This window comes from Eumetopias jubatus, unplaced genomic scaffold, assembly GCF_037043125.1.
Source record: "Eumetopias jubatus isolate StellerSeaLion01/CBP00866 unplaced genomic scaffold, mEumJub1_p1.0 scaffold_16, whole genome shotgun sequence".
Taxonomy (NCBI): Eukaryota; Metazoa; Chordata; class Mammalia; order Carnivora; family Otariidae; genus Eumetopias; species Eumetopias jubatus.
In genome coordinates, this window is record NW_028274822.1 from 5,272,059 (window position 1) to 5,284,875 (window position 12,817).

The following is a 12,817-nucleotide window of genomic DNA, read 5'->3' on the forward strand; positions in this document are numbered from 1 at the left end:
GCACAGAAGAATTAAAAGAGCCAAGTTTGATGGCATCACTAAACCCCTGCTTTCAGTGCTGAAATATTAACCATAATTCATTTAATCTTGTGTTAGTTGGGTTTTCTGTCGAGTGCAACTGAATGCAATTTTAATGATTGGAAACATAAACCAAATTCCAACATATTCATATAACTCAGTTTCTAGCCTGTTTTCCTTCCTGTATTTGTTTATTCCTACATTAACACCACAACAATTCCATTAATATTTAATTCATACAGATTTAAGTACACAAAATTTTTAGGAAGGACATGACCATCTATTATTTTTTATTCAAATATTCATAAACATTTATTCTTTCATTCACTTTTAAAATGTATTATTTTGTCATGTTCCCTAAATAATCCTTCTTAGATGTGATATAAATTAAATATTTTTGAATGTTTTATTTGTTTTGTTTTTGTACCTAAAATGATCGTGCTTTTTCTGTCATTAATGGAGAAAATTACAATAATAGGCTGTCTGATTTGAACTATCTTGGATTACAGAGCTAATTCTTAGTTGATCATGGAGCATTTTTTATTTTAGTATATTTTTATGTATTTTGGTAAAATAATTATGTATGATTGTACGTCTATGCTTATCACTAATATTGAATTGTAGGGTTTTTTTTCTTTTGCTCTCATTTCCTGGCACAATACCATGGTTATTTAGGTCTCAGGAAATGATTTGGGTATTTTTCCATTGTTTACTCTTGAATACTTTGTATAAGATGGGAATTATCTGTTCTTTGAACATTTGGCAGAACTTGTTCAGAAACTATTTAGGTGTTACATTTTAGGCTGCTCTTCAACTTCAAGGGTGGAATTTTTATTTAGAATGCATCCTTCAAATATCTTATGTAATAATGATTTCAAAACAGTTAAGTTGCTGATTTGACCATTTATACTTTGCTCTGTAATTTCCCAGATAAACAAAGAAATAATAAGATAGACATAAATTTTATGGATTACCATCATTTGTAAAAGACATAGATAATACTGAGTTTTTGAATTATTTTTAAGATTTTTATTTATTTATTGAGAGAGAGAGAGAGAGAGAGAATGGTAGAGAGCATGAGAGAGAGGAAGGTCAGAGGGAGAAGCCGACTCCCTGCTGAGCAGGGAGCCTGATGCGGGACTCGATCCCTGGACTCCAGGATCATGACCTGAGCCGAAGGCAGTGGCTTAACCAACTGAGCCACCCAGGTGCCCTGAGTTTTTGAATTTAAGTAACAAAGGGAGTCCTTTATCCCAAAGCAGCACTTGTTTTAAGAAAGTAATCTTAGAATATGTGGTTTTAAATAGGAACTTATAATGAAAAAGCAGAATGAGACCTATAAATACAGAGAATAAACTGATGGTTGCCCAGGGGGTGGAGGGGCTGGGCAAAATGGGTGAAAGGGTGTGGGAGATACAGGTTTCCAGTTATGGAATAAATAAGTCACAGGAATAAGAGGCACAGCATAAGGAATGCAATGATGTTATTGTATAGCGATGTAATGGGGCAGATGGTAGCTACACTGTGTGAACATAGCGCCATGCATAAACTTGTCAAATCACTAAGTCTTACATCTGAAACAAATGTAACATTGTATGTCAATTACACTTAAATAAAGAAGTACAGATTCTAAATTTTATTTATGACATTATCACTGATATTAAAAATAAGACTGACTTAATGGGAATATTATTGAGAATGACAAAGAAAAATGTAAAATTCTAAAGAGTGTCATATAGTAGTGTTTCTTATGATTATAGACATTTTTCTCTAAATGCTTTTTTGAGTCAGTAATAGACAAAGGAAAAAAGGGATAGGAGAGACTACTGCCATTTTTTTGGTAAGACTTACAATACTGTTTGAGTTTTGGAGTTCTGTACATATATTACTTTGATACCAATTTAAAACTAAATCGTAAAATTGCAGGGCGCCTGGGTGGCTCAGTTGGTTAAGTGCCTGCCTTCAGCTCAGGTCATGATGCCAGGGTCCTGGGATGGAGTTCTGAGTCCGGGCTCCCTGCTCAGCGGGGGAGCCTGCTTCTCCCTCTGCTGCTTCCCTGCTCGTGCTCTCTCTCTCTCTGTCAAATAAATAAATAAATAAATTATAAAAATAAAAGAGAAAAGTAAAGAGTATGTATGGGAGGAATTTCACTAAATGTATAAAGGGCCTTGGAGAGTGACTGAATTTCTTTCGTTGTTTTTAATTTTTTTGACTGAATTTTGACTACAGTTGACACACAATGTTACATTAGTTTCAAGTGTACAACTTAGTGAGTTGACAAGTTTATACACAATGCTGTGTTCACCGCACATGTAGCTACCATCTGCCGCATTACATCACTGTTACAATGTCACTGACTATATTCTTTATGCTTTGCCTCTTATTCCCATGACTTATTCATTTTGCCCCTCCTCCCACCCACTCCCCTCTGGCAACCATCAGTTTGTTCTCTGTATTTATAGATATGATTCTGCTGTTTACTCATTGTTTCTTTTTTTTTTTCAGATTCCACATATGGGTGAAATCATATGGTATTTATCTTTCTCAGTCTGACTAATTTTAAGAAGGCAACATACTGAATGGGAGAAAATCTTTGCACATGATATATCCAGTAAGGGGATAATATCCAAAATATATAAAGAACTTATGCAACTTAATACCAAAAAATTAATCTGATTAAAAAATGGGCAGACGACAGTTTTCTAAAATAAACATAGAAAAAAAGACCCGTATAGATGGGCAAAGACATCTGAAAAGATGCTTGATGTCACAAATCATCAAGGAAATGCAAATCAAAATCACAATGAGATATCAGTTTACATCTGTCAGAATGGCTAAAATCAAACCACAAGAAATAACAAGTGTTGACAAGAACGTAGAGAAAAAGGAACACTCATGCACTGTTGGTGGGAATATAAATTTGTACAGCCACTGTGGAAAACAGTATGGAGATTCCATCAAAATTAAAAATAGAATTACCATATGACCCAGTAATTCCACACTGGGTATTTATCCAAAGAAAACTACAACAGTAATTCAAAAAGAAATATGCACCCCTCTGTTTATAGCAGCATTATTTACAACAGCCAAGATATGGAAGCAAACTTAGTGTCCATCAATAGGTGAAGTGATAAAGAAAGTGTGGTCAAGTGTTGTGTGTGTACCTTCACACACACACAACATTCACACACATACACACATAAACTGAGAGAGAGAGAGGGAGGGAGGGAGAGAGAAACGGATACCATGGAATATGACACAGCCTTAACGGGTTGCCTGGGTGGCTCAGTCGGTTAAGCATCTGCCTTCAGCTCAGGTCATGGTCCCAGGCTCCTGGGCTCAAGCCCTGTGTCAGGCTCCCTGCTCAGGGGGAAGCCTGCTTCTCCCTCTCCCACTCCCCCCGCTTGTGCTCTCTGTCTGTCTCCATCTCTCTCTCTCTCAAATAAATAAATAAAATCTTTAAAAAATGACACTGCCATAAAAAGATGAAATCTTGCCATTTATGAACATGTAGACCGACCTAGATGGTATTATGCTAAGTGAAATAAATCAGACTGAGAAAGGAAAATATCTTTTTCCCCCATGGGGAATGAATTTTGAAACGATTTTTCATTTTAAACCTTAAGAAACTAAAAATATTCAAAGCACTCAGGGCTTTGCAGGGAAAGTATGATAAATTACTATAGACGTAAAAAATTTCAACAGAAAAGCATTATCTTTCTGAACAATACTAGCATAGCACAGATTTTGGCTAAAATAAAATATATAATTAAATAAAAGGAAAATATGCAAGAGACCTATTGCTTTCTAATAAAGTAAGCACCTATTTCTCTTTTGAAAACTATGAAGCACAAAGACATATTTTAGACAAATTTTATATTCAAGTAACAGACACATTCATGCTCCCAATATTCAACCTCTTATAAACATTATTAATATGATCCTGAACAACTTTTAAGTTAAAAAAATTTCCCATTTTGAATATATTTCATGGTAATATTTCGTGTAACCTGACCCTTATGTGGAATTGGGTGTATAGACATTTATATAGAATCAGGGATGATCATTCACTTACCTGGGGGATTTTTTTCAAATAGTAAATAAATATATTGCTATGGACTGAATTGTGTCCCCACCTCAAATTCGCGTGTTGAAACTTTGCTCCCAGGATGTGATGGTATCTGGAGATGGAGCTTTAGGGTAGATACTTGGGTCATGAGAATGGGGTCCTCATAAGGGGTTCACTGCTCACATTAGAAAACACCTGAGCCATGAATCCCTGCCCTGTTAGGACACGACCAGAAAGTGCCCATCGGCAGATGCAGAAGACGACTCTTACAGACACTGCCTCTGATCTTGGCTCCTCGATCTTGGATTTCCTACCTTTCAAGAACTGTGAGAAATAAATGCCACAGAGTCTTTACTATTTCGTGATAGCAGCCTAAGCTGAAGACAAAAATATTCTCACAAAACACCTCCCACATCTGCCAACACACACGCACACACACACACACACACACACACAAACACATACCCCACAGTGCATGAGTGGAAAATACCTCAAACTTAATATAAATTTAAATTAGATAAATTTTACAGGCCAACATCCTGTTTTCCATGTCTGACAAAAAATTGATCTCCATTAAATTATAATCATGATTAGCAATATTTTACAATAGCTAACTCCAAATCCATATATAACTTTATAATCATTTAAAATAAAAAAGTCCCAATTCTTTTAAGCGTCCCTACAGAAATATCAATATGGGACAGTAATGATGTAAATCACCTTAATGTTTTTAAATGGCCTCGTATGTGTGCTAATTTGCATATATAGCACACACATTTATAGTAAATGTGATATATAGAAACAACAGGAGTCAATGACATCATAAGTTTGCCTCCCAAAATGATTTGTTTGAAAGTGTTTAAAAATATCCAATAAAGATTTTGTATTGCTTTTTTTTAACTTTAAAAGATAGCAATAACTTCTCATACTGAAAACATTTTAGAAATTTAAAGTTAAATATTTTCTTTCTTTTCAATCTATTAAGTTTATTATCTCTTCATCTTGTTTTGTTTTTAAACTGAAGGACTAACTTCATTGTACCTGAAAAAAAATTAAGGACACAGAAAAATCAAGTTGCTTTATTGAACTTTGCAGGGCGTCCACCTTCATATTTTATTATATGATCACTGAATTACTTAATTAAAATAATTAAAAATAAAAGAAAGCAAGAAACCTCGAAACTTATCTTACAGTATTGCTTTGAAGTCACAACTTTTATTTTATTATTTTTTTTAAAGATTTTATTTATTTATTTAACAGAGAAAGACACAGCGAGAGAGGGAACACAAGCAGCGGGAGGGGGAGAGGGAGAAGCAGGCTTCCCGCGGAGCAGGGAGCCCGATGCAGGGCTTGAACCCAGGACCCCGGGATCGTGACCTGAGCCGAAGGCAGCTGCTTAACGACTGAGCCACCCAGGCGCCCCTGAAGTCACAACTTTTAAATTGAGTGGGAAATCCCAAATGTATGACCTTTTACTGACATTTATCACACTTTACATTCTATCAGAATGTCTCATTTTCTGTGAGGTAGATATTTTTCTTCTCAGACTTATTTTTAAAATGGGGAAACATGAGGCTCAGAGAGTCTTACGATTATTTAAATAATAGATCTGAGTTTTCTAAATTAAAGCCTTCTTATTTTAAAGTCAGATTTTTTTACTACCAGATCTACAAGGATTCTCAGAAAGACTCATTAACTGCTTCAGGTCGCTGGAGAGGAAACTCCTCACACGGGGGAAGCTCTCTGGGCATGTTTCCTTCTATGGAGAAAATTTGGCTACATAGACTCTTTTGGAGAACTTTCAAATTAAGGATGCTGTTTAAATGAATTTGAAGGGTTTAGGCTTAAACACTGAAAGAAATATAAAGTTAAATAGTTTTTTTCCTTTTAGTCCAATCATCAAACCTTGTTTCTTTGTTTCGTTGTGTTTTTAAATCGCAGGGCTAAATGCATAGTGCTTGGAAAAAAAAATCGAGGAGTGGTAGAGAGAGATACAGTGAGAGACAGACGGAGAGACAGAGGGATGCAAAGACACAGAGGGACAGGGACTGAGACCCAGAGGGAGCTGAGTCCCATTTACTGTCTTTTGTGAGATTCTTATCAGTTGCAGATCTGAGCCTGCAATTCCCACGCTGCGTGGATGAAATCAGACTGTGTGGTGTGAACAGCACAACTGTATTTCTGGGAAGAACCGCTACACGTGTGAGAGCTTGGCTCCCTCCTCCACAACAGGAAAGCAACAGTGGGATTTCATTGCAGTTTCACAAGTTTGGTTGTCTCAAAGTTATATTATTTTGATTCCTGGTAAGGTTGAACCTGTTTCTTCTGCGAATTTTCTTTTTTCCTTCTTGCATCTTTCTGAATTGTGGTTTTAGTGGTTCTGATTTATTCAAGCCAAAAATGCCATCAAGTTCTTCCTATTTGCCCAGGGTTGTGTCTGGTGTGTCTGGTTTCCCTCTCTCCTCCAGGTGGCAGATGTAGAGTTGAGAGGAGGGCCAGCAGCTTGTGGGGTTGCTGGGGATCAGGAGAGATGCCTCAGAGAAATGAATGTGGGAGGAGGCAGCAGGAGTCAGCAAAAGCTTTGCATTGTGATGCCTAACTGACGTGCATCCCTGTGTGTGAGTGATAAGGACAATCCGTGTCCTAAGATGGCCCACCCAGCCAGCGAGAGAGTCCCAGTGCATGCCCTGGGGCTCTTCAGGGTCCTCCCTGCCCCGCTTCGCACACACGCCAAAAGTGCCAAGTCTGCGGAAGTAGAAGTGTACAAATTGCCCCCTTTGTGTGTGCTCGGGGCTCAGACCTTTGGAGACCCCTCTCCTCGGAACCTGCCGGCGTTAAATAAACCTCCTATCCTCCAAGATCTCCGCGTGTCGCTTGGTTCTTCCATCGGGCGATCCAGTCCAGGTTCCATTACATGAGGGGAAATGGACAAAGGAACTGGATTGGCCAGGGAAGGACCCCACCATGAACCAGAGCTGATGAAGCCTTGGCCACCCCAGCAAGGAGCCCCAGGGCACGGGTTGGTTGTTGGAGGCGTCGTGCACTGGGCATAAATGGCCTGGTCCTGGAGTCACCACTGAGCTCAGTCACTGGCTAAGAGCTTCCAGAGAAGGTGGGCCCCAGGGACTGCTGCCGGATGTGTCAGCTCTCTGCGCTCATCACAGGGAAAGGGGAAGTCCTTTCTGGAAAGGAGGGCCAAGCATACGTCTCCATGCTGCCACAGAGGAGCAGCAGATAGGGTAGGAAACGGGGAGACATAATCCCTGCAAAAAGGAGAGTTAGTGGAAGAAGGGCAGCAAGTAGTGCTAAGAACATTAACAGGGAGCTTCTGGAGGGGGAGGGGTTATGTACCATAAAGGAAACAACACACATTCCTCTGGATAATGTGGCGGGGAAGCACAAGCCTTAGACAGTGTGTAAGGCCTCTCTGAATAACTAAGGAGCCCCAACCAGTGTCCAGACAGAATATAGCACTCTGTCCCACAGAATTCCCAACTGCCGGGGCTCCTGTCTGAAGGGTGGAGAGAAGTCAGTCATGGCGGACATGGCTCTTGAGGGATGTCCCTCCTTGAGGCACAGAGCTCAGGCCCTCCTACACCCATTTGGATGAGCCACTGGATGTGGGCTTCCCTCAGAGAAGGATGTAACCTTGAGTAAGACAGTTCCCATCGGCCAAGGACAAATTCTGGAGAAGTCAGGCATGAATCTTCAGCAGCCAAAACTCCCAGCAAGCAGAACAATGAATCCCTCAGTTTCGGAAAAGGAATCTTCATGTATACTGCAGCACCCACTACATTATCTAAGAAATTAAAGTGCCTGGAAGTGAATATACATTGTAATTTGGGGAATTGTAAAATGACATTCAAGGTAATGTATTTGGAGAAGCATTAATGAACTAATAAATTACAAAAGAAAAAAGAAAGGGAAAAAAAAAAAAAAGGAAAAGAAAGCAGTCAGTCACCAGAGGCAGGCTGCCTGTCCGGGGGAAGGTGCCTGGTGCCCCACAGCACCTGTCACAGAGCACTCAGGATGGAGGTAGAAAGAACTAGGTTATGCATGCGCCCTGGAGGGGCTGAGGAGGGGGAAGATAAAATGTGATGACTGGATTTGACGCCGGAGAGACTAATGAAAACACGATGGATTTCTTCCTTGATTTTATAACCTCTATCTGCAAGAATTTGTCAGTTATACTTGTTCAAACTGTATTTCTCCAATTTCTTTTTCCTTTGACAATTTTTGGATCATTTTTTGATATGAAAAAGTTTTAAAAAAGTGGTCAAGTCTATCTTCGAAGAATTTCTTGCATTGGCCGATGCTTAGAAAGTCATTCCCTGTCTCTAGAAAATGTCTTCTGCACTTTTTCTCCTGTAGACATTATCTTTTAGTTTGTAGCTCTGTAATTTAGCAGGAGCATATGAGTCTGAGTTCCTTGAGGGCAGTGCAATCACTGGCTCAGAAGTAAGCTGTGCAAGGCGACGCATTCACGGGCACTCTCCATCGGCATCTCATGCATCGTGAGCAAAGTATAGAAGGAGAAACAAAAGGAAGAGAGGGGTGTCTTCCACATTGTTGCTGCTCTTCAGGCAGGGGAAGTTTTCCTTTTCTGATCTTTTATTTCCTTTTGCTGCGGATCTTCCATCAGCCCCATCATTATCACTTCTCTCCGTCACACGCTGGATCCTCAGCCCTGGTACCTGGCTCAGTTCCTTATTCTCAGGAAGCGCTGTGGTTGTGTCTCCAACACACAAGTTCTTCTAAGTAACAATAATGATGTGGTTGATTATGGTTTGAGGAGACCTGAACGTTGTTCCCTTTGATGGGGTAGGGGAGACTCGCTGGAGGAATAAAAATCAATTATAACGCACTAATATAGATTTCCTAAAAGCAAAGATGAAAACATAAAAGCCCTTCAGTTACCTTTGACCTCTAGTAGGATCTAAAATTCTTGGTAGAAGACAGATAGCGAAGTATATTGGTTTCTAATTTTTTCACACAAAGCCCAAGTTACATGTTACATTAGTCTTTATGGCAGTCAAATTTAAATTCACTCATGCAGAATCCTAGCTGCTTCCCCCTTTTGTAACTCCCCTATACATTCCCCACCTGACCAACATTGACCCATAGGTAGGAACATCTCTACACCCCTGTTCAGCAGGAAGATGTTACAGAAGATGAGACCTTCCACCTTCAACAACCTTAAAGATTTAAGGGTCATAATTGCTCGGGGCGGGGGGGGGCGGATGATGAGGGAACAGAAGGCAAGGTGAGGACAAAGCAGAAGCTGACCCCACAACCCCCCGCCCCCCGGATGTATGTGACATTCCTCAGGCGCTCCTGGCTGCCCTAAAGCTAAGGAAAGGAAAAACAAATAGTTAACTTATAGAGATCACAATCCTGCAAGACATGAGTCTCCCGCAGTTTACTTACAAAAAAGCCTTAGCAATAGCTTCCAGAAGGGAATGTAAATACAATTAAATGTCTTTATAACCTGCAGCCCATGGACAGGTATTTGAAGTGGGCAGAATTGTAATGTTCCTCCAGGAAGTTCCCAACTATCTTAATGTTAATGCCTTACTAGAGGGGTAAACAACCTTGACTTGACAATGGCAAGGCCTCCGGTATCTTGTAGGTCTTCTTTAGCATATGAAAGTTCTTTGAACCCTCCCTTTTTCCTTACCTCCTTACCTCCCCCAACCCCATAGTTTATAATCAGCCACCCTTCACAAACCCCGTGCAGGAGCTCTTTCTGCCCACGGGTCCTGTCTCCATGCTTTTATAAACCACTTATTTGCACCAAAAAAAAAAAAAAAAAAAAAGAGAGAGAGAGAAAAGAAAGAAAAATCATTCATGCATTCATTCTTTAATCTACTTGTTTTTCCCAGCAAAATTTAATTAAGCAGTTACTAAGTGTCAAATTAGCATTAGGTATCAGGGATTGGAAGATGAGTAACATTTAGCCTCTGCCATTAAGTCTCCAAGCTTAGTGAAAGATGCGGACATATGAAGAGATGATTTTATCACAATTCTATGGTAAAGGCAGTAATAGAGACATGGCCGGTTTGTTATAAGAGCATCTGGAGGCTAGAGGGGAGGGGGGGTGGGGGAATGCGTTAGCCTGGTGATGGGTATTAAAGAGGGCACGTTCTGCGTGGAGCACTGGGTGTTATGCACAAACAATGAATCCTGGAACACTACATCAAAAACAAATGATGTAATGTATGGTGATTAACATAACAATAAAAAATATTTAAAAAAATAAAGCTTGTGTGCAATCAAACCAAAAAAAAAAAAAAAAAAAGAGCATCTGGAGGGTCAGCTTCCCCAAATTGGCCAGTTTGTTATGAGAGCATCTGGAGGGTCAGCTTCCCCAAATTGATGGATGTGATTGGAAAGGGTTCCTGAAAAAAAAAATGTTACAGGTTACATGAGCGTGCTTACTTTAAACAAGGGGAAATAGAAAAGTAGCAATGTGAAGGCAGAGGCACCAGGATGATCTAATTCTGTGTGTCTTTCAAATTCTGAACATCCTCTGAGTTTATTATAAGTGCTCCCAAATAGGTAACTCTGGTCAGCGAGTCAGAAAACCCGGGTCGCAGACCCTGTTAACCGCGAGCCCCCATTTCCAGTGGCGGCTGTCTCAGGATTCCGTCTAGGCTGTGACGTGATGCTAATTAGCTTTTGCAGTTTGTAACATAGAGCCACACCTGGTTCAAAGGCAATAAAGATTATTGCTCATTTTGGCTAATATCTTGGAGAAAATATAAAATATGATGTGATATTTTAAAGGTGTGTAGGCATTGTAAACAGGTTTGTAAATTTGTATAAATAACAGAAAAGTTACTTTTCTGTAGTTACAAGGCATATTTTCCTTGCCAGAATATGAATATTTTCTTTCTGAAGAAATGTTTCTAGACGGAATTTTCAAATTTCTACTTTGATGTTTATAATACTGGGATATTTTTAAGTTAAATACTAGTTAAGAGATTTGAGGATATTTGAAAATATATTAAAATATTTATTTTTAATAGCTTGCTAGAAAAGAAAGCCGGTGTTCTTCTGTTGGTAAATCTGTCCAGTTAGGTTGCTTCTTTGTGCATTTCAGATTGATGTGGTTTTGGAATGTAGGTGAGGTTCCGTGGGGTGAGATCCAGAGCCAATGAAAGAATTCTTGAGACTTTAGTGCAAAAAGGTGGTTTTATTAAAGCACGGGGGCAAGACCCCTGGGCAGAAAGAGCTGCTGTCCTGGGGGTTCTGAAGGGTGGCTGGCTCTATACTATGGGTTTGGGGAAGATAAGGAAAAGGGAGGTTTTCAAAGGATTTTCATAGGTTAAAGAAGACTCCGAGGATACCAGAGGCCTTGCCATTGTCAAGTTAATATGGTTTACCCCTCTAGCAAGACATTAACATGAAGATAGTTGGGAACTTCCTGGAGGAACATTACACTCTGCCCACTTCAAGTATCTATCAATGGGCTGCAGGTTATAAAGACATTTAATTGTATCTACATTTCCTTCTGGAAGCTAGGTTATTAATAGAAATGCTTTGTTCTTGTAGACTGCTAAGACGTTTGTAAACTGAGGGAGACTCATGTCTTGCAGGGTTGTGATCTCTGTGTTAACTTTTTCTTTTTCCTTTCCTTTAGCTTTAGGGCACCAGGAGCACATGAGAAATGTCACATATATCCCCTTGGGGAGGGGAGGGTTTGTGGGGTGTCAGTTCCTGCCCTGTCCCCAGCCTGCCCTCTGTTCCTTCATCAAAATGATTATGAAATCACTTGTAAAATGTCTAATTATTTTTATTACATCGAACCTCTTACCAATGCACACACTAGATAGAGCTCTAGGGATGGAATAAGAAGCATAAGCTCTTAGAAGAAAATTATATTCTTTGATGTTTTAAGATTAAATATAGTCTTGTCATACTAGCTGAGAAATGACCTTTCACATGTTCTTTCTAGTACCTTCCAAAGATATTTGATTCTCCAAAATTGAACAAAAGGAAACATAAACATCCTATTGTACTCTCTCTAGTCTCAGCCTGAATTTCTTTGACTTCTTCTCAAACATGTTCTGCAACCTATTCAAATTAAAGTCAAATTAAAGTCTGACATCCTATACAATCAGAGCTAAAGGAGTCTTCATAGTTTTGATGGACATTTAGACAATCTAGAAAAGTCTCATTTCTAACCTGATTCCCTTAAAGTTCACATTGAAAGGTCCCATTTTATTATTACTTTAAAATGTATCTCTGTGTGTGTGCATATCATAAAAGGAATCTGTGTGTGTGCGTACGTGTGTGCATTTTGCCCTTTATAAACTCAGAACTGGCCACAGAGAATTTCCTTTACTAGCACTTTCTTTAACAAACTTAGCTTCATTCTTTAGAATCCTTTCCACCCCCACCCCCCCATTTCTTCAGGAAGGTTTGTGCAGATATCTAGTGTCTCAGTGGAGGTTTTCGTATTTTTGCTGACACAGCAGCCCTCATTCCAAAGCATAGCATAGTGGTAATGAGAACTGGATGGAAAGCAGGAAGCCTGCCTGCATTCTAGTCCCGGCTTTGTCAGAAATAGCCCTGTCCTTAGGCAAAGCATTTAATGTAGGTTCATACACCCAGATCATTGCATTAGCTACAAAGTTTATTTTGTTTAACTTCTCATTCAGACATGAATCAGCTTGTTCTTGTTTTTCTCATCTGAACATAACCGGAATAATTGTATTTATGGCACAG